The sequence below is a fragment of the Spea bombifrons genome, chromosome 8 (genome assembly GCF_027358695.1).
Source record: "Spea bombifrons isolate aSpeBom1 chromosome 8, aSpeBom1.2.pri, whole genome shotgun sequence".
In the NCBI taxonomy this organism is placed as follows: Eukaryota; Metazoa; Chordata; class Amphibia; order Anura; family Pelobatidae; genus Spea; species Spea bombifrons.
The window spans coordinates 39,165,659-39,174,957 of NC_071094.1; the positions used below are offsets into that span (position 1 = coordinate 39,165,659).

The 9,299-nt window shown below is 42.7% G+C and overlaps 1 protein-coding gene across 1 annotated transcript in view; it reads right to left on the reverse strand.

Moving 5' to 3' along the window:
• LOC128502658 (protocadherin-11 X-linked-like) overlaps positions 1-5,243 on the reverse strand; it is a 111,869-nt gene extending 106,626 nt beyond the window's left edge. Inside the window, exon 1 of the mRNA XM_053472534.1 lies at positions 4,863-5,243. The gene's annotated coding sequence lies outside the window, so the exon portion shown is untranslated. The remainder of the gene's footprint in view (positions 1-4,862) is intronic.
• Positions 5,244-9,299: the final 4,056 nt, after the last annotated feature.

Here is a 9,299-nt window from a genome sequence, read left to right on the forward strand (position 1 = left end):
AATTCCTTCTGAGCTATGACAGTATTCTAACTGTAAGGATTTATGTGTGCATTTCAGAATAAGCATACAAGGTGCTGCAGTAAAGATGCATCTGAGATAGGTGCTGATGTATTATACCCGGGAAATGTAGACGGTGCCATCACAATTGGCATATTACTCAAAATCGCATAACATTCTGTCGATTTTGCCATAGCTGAGAGACGTATCCCTCATCGAGTACTCATGGGCAATCATAGGTTATGATGTAAGAAAACAAATCACAGGTGAAAACTGCTAAGGAACATTGGCCAAAGTCGTGTCCCTCCAATGGCCACCAAATTGTAGATGCAGCTACAAAGCAGGACTGCAGTGATTTAAAGTAGCAGAACCAGAGCTTATATCTCCATGCCAATCCCCTATAATACACAGCTCAAGATCTATTCAAACCTCTGCAATATCTATTAACCTTTCATGTACCAGAAGCATGGTCAACACACTGGCCATCTCTACCATGCTATCCATCATGAAGACCTCACTCCTCCAGAACCCAAAAGGTTAATAACGAAATGCTAGACAACTAAATCAGACATCACTGCATCTTTAATGTGCTCTATTGATTTATTCCACCATGACATTTCATGTTTTCAGCTTAGGAGCAATAACATCTCCCACGCTACTGGGACATCAAAGCGTAATATATCTTGATATTGGGGCCACCATGTTGACATCTGCTGCCATTACCAGGTTTTATCCATCAGTTAATAGCTCTACATGTATAACCGATAATTGCTCATTAAGCTGTTCGAATGATAAACCATATGAAGAGGGGGTCCCGGAGGATAATTGAATATATGGATATGCGTATAGATACACATTTATTTACTCCAAGGACACCATCTGGTAATGAGGGAAGCAGCACCATCCAACTGGAGTTCAATCAATGTACTTCATGATAAAAGGTATCGGGAGAAAAAAGGTGCATTGAGTCTTTAACACCTCGTCGTGCCTTTCTAGATGTCATCATAAAGTAATATTAGTATAAAGTGATCTTAGATCTATATGATGAATAAACTGCTTGGGATCAGCAATGCATGAGAAGCCACGGACTCATCGAACTGCTAAACTTGGGTGGAATTTAGTGGAAGTAGATAGTTCCCGTACTAAATTCCGCTTCCATGGTGTGGTTGGTTTCGCCGGATAATTTGGACATAGAGCCCTAGATTGTCACAGATACATTTCATCAACACAAAACAATTAACTACTTTAGACCGAGCCTAACAGATCCAACGTAAATCAATTAAACCTATATTAAACCAGGAGCTGCCTTTACATTTAACGAAGACGATCAGCGTAGCGCATAGGTTAGTGAATACTAAGCACAAAGGTGTCTACAGCATGAAAGCCCAGTTTTAACCCTTTTAGAGCTCAATGGCTCTAAACCAATGCTTAGCGAGTCTCATCTGAATGTAAAGTGTTAACAGTCCTCCGCTGCAAAACAGACTAAATAAAATTAAGCTGGAAAGGGTTTTTTTTTTCTCCCCAAATTGTACAGATGATTGCTAATTTAGAAAGGATTTGACAGCCTCGCTACGAATGTGTCTCTTTATTGCCACCGTTCTCACGTAATCTCTAATTACTATCTTTTATACGCCGGCAAACACGCTATCTGTTACCGCTATCAAGAAAAGTGCATGATATGAGGATTTTTAGCATTCTAGGACTCACAATAAGTCAGGAAACTTTTCCGTAAGATTCCTGCGCAAGCAGGAGAAGAAAAAAAAAAAAAAAAGAGGAAGAAATCTTAAGATTTCTCCCAAAAGGCAGCAAAGGCAAGTCGTCAGACCTAGTTTGAAAATTTATACCCTGCTAATCTGTCTCTTATTTGCAGTATAACACATTACAGACAATTACAAGGGCTGTTTAAACCCTGGAACAGAGGCGCCTTAGAAGGAGCAGGAAAATAAAACCGAGGCTTTCATGACTTCTGGCAACTTATTTCGCTAATTCATAGACTATAATGAGAAGCATGCACCTTTTAAGCGACTGCCTATCGTCCTTAAAGAAGACAATAGAATGTTCGCAATAATGATTACATCTCCAGGCTTATCACAAAAGTGCTTTTAACCCTAATTTCCAGAATAAAAGACACTTTGTTTTTAGGATTTATCTTCTCAAAATGGTTTTCCACCAATCAAGCTGCTAGTATCCGAGCAGAAGACCAATGTGTCCTTCCTTAGGCGTCCCTGTAATGTATTACCGCAGGTGCACATCATTCTTTACTCTCCAAGACCTTTGGTGGAAAGCTTTTAAACAGAATGCATTAAGTCTCGTTCATGAACTTCTTTATTTCCGTGGACTATGTAGAATACAAATTCGCTTACAAGACCACAGGTTCAGATCTTTGATCTACTCTATTGCAGGAGCTGCGAGGTATAAAACCAATTTCACCGAACAGACAGTACTACGTTGCATATAAATTATCCTTCAACCGCTGGATGTCTTTCTCAAGACTCCCGTTGAAGAACCTGATGTGTTGGAGAAATGGAGGTAATGCCATGGGGCGGAACATGGGGCTCGTCCTTAAAAAAAATAAATATATATATATTTGGAATTATGATAGCTGATATTTGGGGGATAGGCGTAGTGGGGCTGTTTAACCCACTGAGTGCCTGGCAGGTGTTAAACATGCTGCCGTGTAACACGCCACTCTGGATACTGCGAGGGTTAAACACCTACTACTGGATTATTCGGCTCTTACAGGGAAGGTAGAACTAGAAGGTAGCTCCGTACCCACCTATAGAGTAACACAAAGCACGCAGAGAGTGCCGTAAGTGTAAGAAGTCTCTACTGAACGAGGATGAGGATTTTGTTTTCGACCTGGTTGGATTCTACGAAGATGCAAATGTTTTATTTTCTCTCCTGCAAACTATCTGTAATGCACAAAACTACAAGTGGATATCTAAAATCCCAAAACACTTTTCAGTGCATTAATTAACCTATCGCCAACCAAAAATCTGAATGCCAGCACCTAAAATAGTAATTCTTAAATATATATCATATATATATATATACATATACATATACATACATACTTATGTACATACATACATATACATGGCTATATACCACACACACACACACACACACACATATATATATATATATATATATATATATATATATATATATATATATATATGCATGTTTTCATATAAAATGAGTAAGGAAGGCAGTGTATGGACCGCTATGGCTATAACCCTTTAAATGCCAGACTAAAGGCAAAGAGGATATTTTTTTTGATATAGTTGCACTGGATATGTCATGATTGGTTTCCTTTAGTGATGGCAACTTAACCTTTTCAGTGCCAGATCAGGATAATATGCCTTATTGAAACAGTTAAAGCATCGCTCAAGATTGATGGCCAGTATTGGTCTGCATGATGTAGTATTCAAACTAGCGTGGCAAACGTTTTATTCTTACATTGATTTTACCTGGACACTACTTGTGTGTTGAATATAACCAACAGCACAGACATTAATCAATATCACCCTGCAGAGGATAGGAAGAGAAATTGCATATCTGGTGAAAAGGCTGATTTTTTTAACTGCTTGAGTGCCAGATCAGCATAGCTTTTTTTTTTTTTAATTGTACAGCAGACTCCCAAATTGATAATGCTTTTAAAGAAGATGGGGTGAATACAAAAGTTTCAATGCTGTACAAAAAATGATTCTGCAGGATTGAATGGACACAGAATCCTGCAGCTCACTGGGCTTTGCTGTCAGGTGGATATGTGCTGGTGGTGTGTGGGAATAAGTAGATTTATCCTGCAACAGCACTGATGCTCAAAGAATGATCCCCAGTCTGCTCATTCACACACACACACACACGCACATTTGCTTTGGCTTCATAACTAAAATGTATCAGGCTTGTAAAATAGAACATATATGCCCAGCCTAATCAGTGAAAGAACCTGATGTAACATATTATCTGGATATGTATTTATTTATCAATATTTATATATAAATATATACATTGATTCCAGTTCTTACCCCCACAGCCATCACTGCAGAGTGATAAAGGCTTCTTGCCATGCACTATGAGCAAACTGAGACACTATAGGCTATATCTATCTCCCCATTAGTCCCCTACCAGTTGCTTGTCTTTCAAGCCAATGGACTTTCATTGTGCCAATGTGCCCACGTTAAATGTGGGAAGGAATAAGCAATATTTCTGTAGAGCCCCCCCAGCCTCTGGCTTCTCAGCTGCTGCCCACATAGTCTCCACTTAGCCCATGGAGCTGCAGTCCTCTGCAAACCAAGTCATCATTTTGGAAGCAAGCACCACTCTTGTTCTTCTGTCTCCATCCATACACTGGATGATAGGAAAATACTATGTATCAAGTTGCAATGGACTGTATCTCACCTAGCCCTTTAAATTAGCATGCAGGTACACACTGCAAATATTCTAATCTTCTGGCAGGGGGGGATCTGTCTCCTATTTGCATAAGCTTCTCAGATATATACCTGGAGGGTACAAATCCCTACATAACAGGAATGTTAAATGCCTGGTATTTAGGACAGGGGCAAGGTGGTATTATCTCAAAGCCACCAGAACACCCCCAGCTACTACCTTCCATCACTGCAAAATTCAAGTTTAATTGGCAAGAGCATCACAGCATATATGTTGAACAGGACAACCCCTGAATCAAAGTCTCTTCAATAGCTCTGTCTCTCGCATTTGCATCTGAAGGCACTTTGCAACAATGAACACTTTCATCTGACTTGACTGTATTGTGCCTGGAATCCTAATTCAGAGTTGAGTGACTGCATATATACTCTATTTGCTGGATCTAGTTAGCTCATGGAGAATCATCTCTTCCTTACCTTTAATTCCAGTAACAATTTGATGGAACTGGCAAGCAGCTCCTCAGCATCATCTAGAGTAAGGATGTGAGCCCCAATGGTTGGAGGCTGGAGCATTCAAAGCTAACCCCTGATCCAATATCTCTTTCTTCATTCCATACAAGTCCAGAGCAGCACAAAAATCAAGCTTGATCCCCCCCAGCCCTTGAACTGCAACCAGTATCCAAACTTCAGGATGAGTCTCTCTCTTAATTGTCCAGGTTAGGAGGCTAAATTGTCAGTGATGCAAATCCAGAAAGTAAAGCAGGTGCTTGCCTGCCTCCAACCTCAAAAGTCTACTGACAAGTTGAGGATGCCAGCCTTCTGATGGCAGAACATAGAGCTATCCTTTAGCAAAGAAGGAATGAAAGTGATCTCCTGAAGAAGAGACCCCTATAGACAGATCCTGGGGGTGGGGGGCTTCCTGTCCAGGTCACCAGAAGATGAAGGATGGACAGAGGAGCTGAGCTTGTGATGAGGTTCAGTGAGTGCGCCTGAGACCTCAGAGAGAACATGCATTGAGGAGCTCAGCCCTGCTGTCTGAACTTACTGTAGATCTGGTCCTGCCAGCATTCCTCTCTATCATTGACATCACCGGGGTGGGCGGGGCTTAGCATGCAAATCACGAAACCTTTCCCTTGCTTTTTTTTTCTTCTTCTTCTTGTTCTTAAAGGTATCCTAGCTGTTTGCCTCCACCATCAGTCCGGTTGCAGGAATTCATCACTTGCTGCACCATCTGTACCGCTAGGATCTTCGTTTCTCTCGGTCTCTCGTTCTTCTTACATGCCTGTTGTATGTTCTGTGTGATAATGCATGTGTGGATTAGCTGTCTGATGGGTGATGTGTGTTCAGACTGCATGGTGTGTGTGTGTGTGTGTGTGTGTGTGATCTGCTATTAACCCCTTGGAGGACGGGTTGCTGTCAGAGGTTTGTGCGTGGGGTGGTTATCATTAGCACGGAGTCTGGCTGCCTCTTCCAAGGTCCGCGGGGAAAGCAGCTTCTTAAAACAGAGCATTTATTCCTGACGGGGGGATTCCTGTGACCTTAAATGCTGAAGCACCTAATGCGATCGAGGGGGGGGTTCGATGTTTAACCCTTTCACTGCTGCTGAGGGCAGGGTTTGTGGGGGGTGCATACACATGATCGGGTGCTGCACGATCTTTCACAGATTCCTGGGCAATTCCAGCTGCTGGGGATCGCCATTCCTGTTATTCTCAGCCAGCAGATGGAACGATCGTGGACTACGACTCCCATTCTCCCCAGGCAGCCAACAGGCTGGCTGGACACTATGGGGCTGCCAATCTACAGCAGAAGATGGACCACCGGGCAGGATGCTGTATCCGGGGTATGTGTGCCTCTCACTGAGTGCCCGGCACCGATAGGGTGCGCTGAGTGCACGCGACCCCCCCCCCCCCATCCAGATGCTGTCCTAGCGGTGCAGGGGTAGCAGCTAGGGGCAGATCGTGTAGTCTGTGAAAGGGTTACATGGCAGAGAGGAAGGTGGATTATTACTCGGCTCGGGCACGGATGGGTGAAATCTAGCAGCTGCCCCCTATTCTCCGCCGCCTCCTCCTTTTCTCTAAGTCCCAGTCTCTTGCGATCGCAGCAGCTGGAGACTGTTGAGGCTTTTCCTGCTCCTGTGTGTACTGCGGCTTTAAATGTAAATACCAACACCTGGGCTTTCAGGAGGCGGTGGGACCCCCGGATCACAGCTCATCAGTGCCGGAGAAGGAAAAGAATCGTGGATCTGATCTACCCCCCCCACACACACACACACACTCACTGTGGACGTATTTTTGCCTTTATATTAATTATAGGCTACTGCTCCCCATGCACTCAATGGGTGAGTCACACTCCAGTGCTGTGTTACTGTACAGGAGCAAAGGGGTTAATAAGAAGATCAGTGAGCTGGGAGCTGATACTTGGGAACTTGCATGTGATGTTTACCGAGCAGCATGTCATCTCCTGCAATTTTATATCTATATATATATATATATATAATTTATTGTTTTATATATCGCCATCATATTCCACAGCGCTGTACAATGAGTATATATGGGTGTCTATCTAATCTATCCCCACCATCTCATCTATTATCTATTGCAATGGAGACCACACAGAAATTTAAAGGGACCACTCAGCTATCATATGCAACATATATATAAATATATATATATATATATATATATACATTATAATGTGTTCATACGTATAAGGGGCCTATATATATATATATATATATATATATATATATATATATATATATATACATATACATATACATATATAATATATATATATATATTGTGAAGTTTCCCTGCCCGCGCAGAGCACGTAAGCCGTGCTAAAGTCATCAAACCCTCGAAGGGTCCCTTTATCCCAGGCAGTGATATCCCATCTCCCGGGGTGCACTCATCAGACGATAGCAATCCCTTGCACGCCAAGCGCCTTCGTTTAACCAAACGGCGGGACTGAATGGGTTAACCACGGGTTGGATTCCCCAGCCAATGCCGTGCCGGACGGATTTCGGCTCCCGTTGCACATGTGTTTCCAAACAGCCTCCGATCCATCGTCGATGGAGCCCCCCTCGTGTTAATTTTTTTTTTCTTCGCTGCATGTGATGAAAGCACTTTCCCACTCCCCCCCCCCATCGATAAGCCGGAGAAGGAGAGGTTTTCATTTAACCATTTTGCGCCGGTGACCGGGCCAGCGGTAAAGCGGTTAAAAAAGACATTGAGTCATTGTGTTAATGGCAGCAGGCAGATCGCTGGCTGCGCAACAAACAAGGTGGGTGTCGGATGAGTCTCTAACCTCGGGCGGCGCATTAGCTGCAGATGTGCTGCGTCCCCTGGGATCTCAGCGTCTTGTTGCAGTTGATAACATGATAGTACTTCAGTGCAATCTAGCCCTCACTCAGTCATAACCTATTATTTTACCTCCCCCGAGCCCAATTTGAGTTTTCCACCCCTTCTGCTGTTTGGCGAGATCAAACTATTGCATAGAATACAAGTGACTTCATCTGCGGACCCTCGCGGCGCAGGCACTGACACAGATCGATCAATCGCCGCTTTATCGCTTTGGATGACCGGTCCATGCAATGCTCTCAGATGGCTGAAGGATTCTGGTTCTCTGGTCCGGCTCAAAGTACAGCATCGTCTTACCCTGTTCCATGTGTACGACGCTACAGAACGTGGAGCTTTATAAAAGAGCTGGTTTGCGAGAATCGAATGAGAAAGCAATCAGAAGAAAGAGGTCTCCTCCTGCTTAATGTTATGGGGTGGGCTGAGCGATGAGCCCAGAGGTATAATAAGCTTCATGGAACATAAGTAAAAAGTATGTGAAAACACTTGAAATCTGTTAAATTACACAAAGATGTTAAACACAACAGGTAGAGCAACCATTTGTGTTAGGATGCTGGCTGAGCATCATTACCATCGCTGTTCTGAAATGCCCCTGATATAAATAATATGCTACAGGTGCGGGCTAGACATGGGGCAATTACCCCTTTGGGCTACTCGGATTTCAATACTTAGGGCCACTGCCTTAATGTTTTCAGCTAAGATTGACTTGCAGTTCCGCACACAGCCACCAGGGGTTGTATAGCAATAAGGACATTCGGCAACATGACATGATAACTAGTTCTGTTCATACTTAGGAACTCTCAGGGTTTCCCCAATGAGTCTCAGGGTCTTTCCCCCCAAATCTCAGGGTGAAAGGGGAGATTCTCAGGGTCACACAATCTGAATCTGACTCCTTCTTATTCTACACTGCTGTGATCAAATATCAGACTCCTGGATGTTGCTACCGGGATGTTATGGTTGATATCCCTGCTTGAATGTAGGTGACTCAATTAAATGTATCTTTAAATAATAACAAGTCAAAGTTTCCTTGAGGACAGTATTAGAGCGATTTGTTTAATACACTTGGTGAGTCACTATATAGAATAGTCACATAGTTGTAATGATAATAATAATAATAATAAAAAACAAACGAATGCCTCAATCATCATAAAAAAAAACAAAACACCGTTTCCCTTTCTATAATTAATAACATTTACACCCATATAGGTTTCCTACGGCATTTTATATTTTTCTAAATTTCTAAGTGCGACACAAAGAGGTTGGTAGATAAGTGGAACAGCTTCCCAGCAGAAGGGGTAGAGGGCTAACAACAGTGAAGGAATTTAAACATGCATGGGATAGGTGTACGGCTCCTGAAGACGAGACCAACGACTGATTAAGGTCTGAGTCTCTACATTCTATGGTTCAGTTGCAGAAAGGGTTAAAACGAAGGCAGGGGGATTTAGCACGCGCTATCCTGTGCTCCTATACATAACATATAGATTATTTCTATAGAGCCTGCCGTCTCCTTAGTCTATAAATGCAATCATGTCACAAAGGTCCATGTCTTAATGCCCAA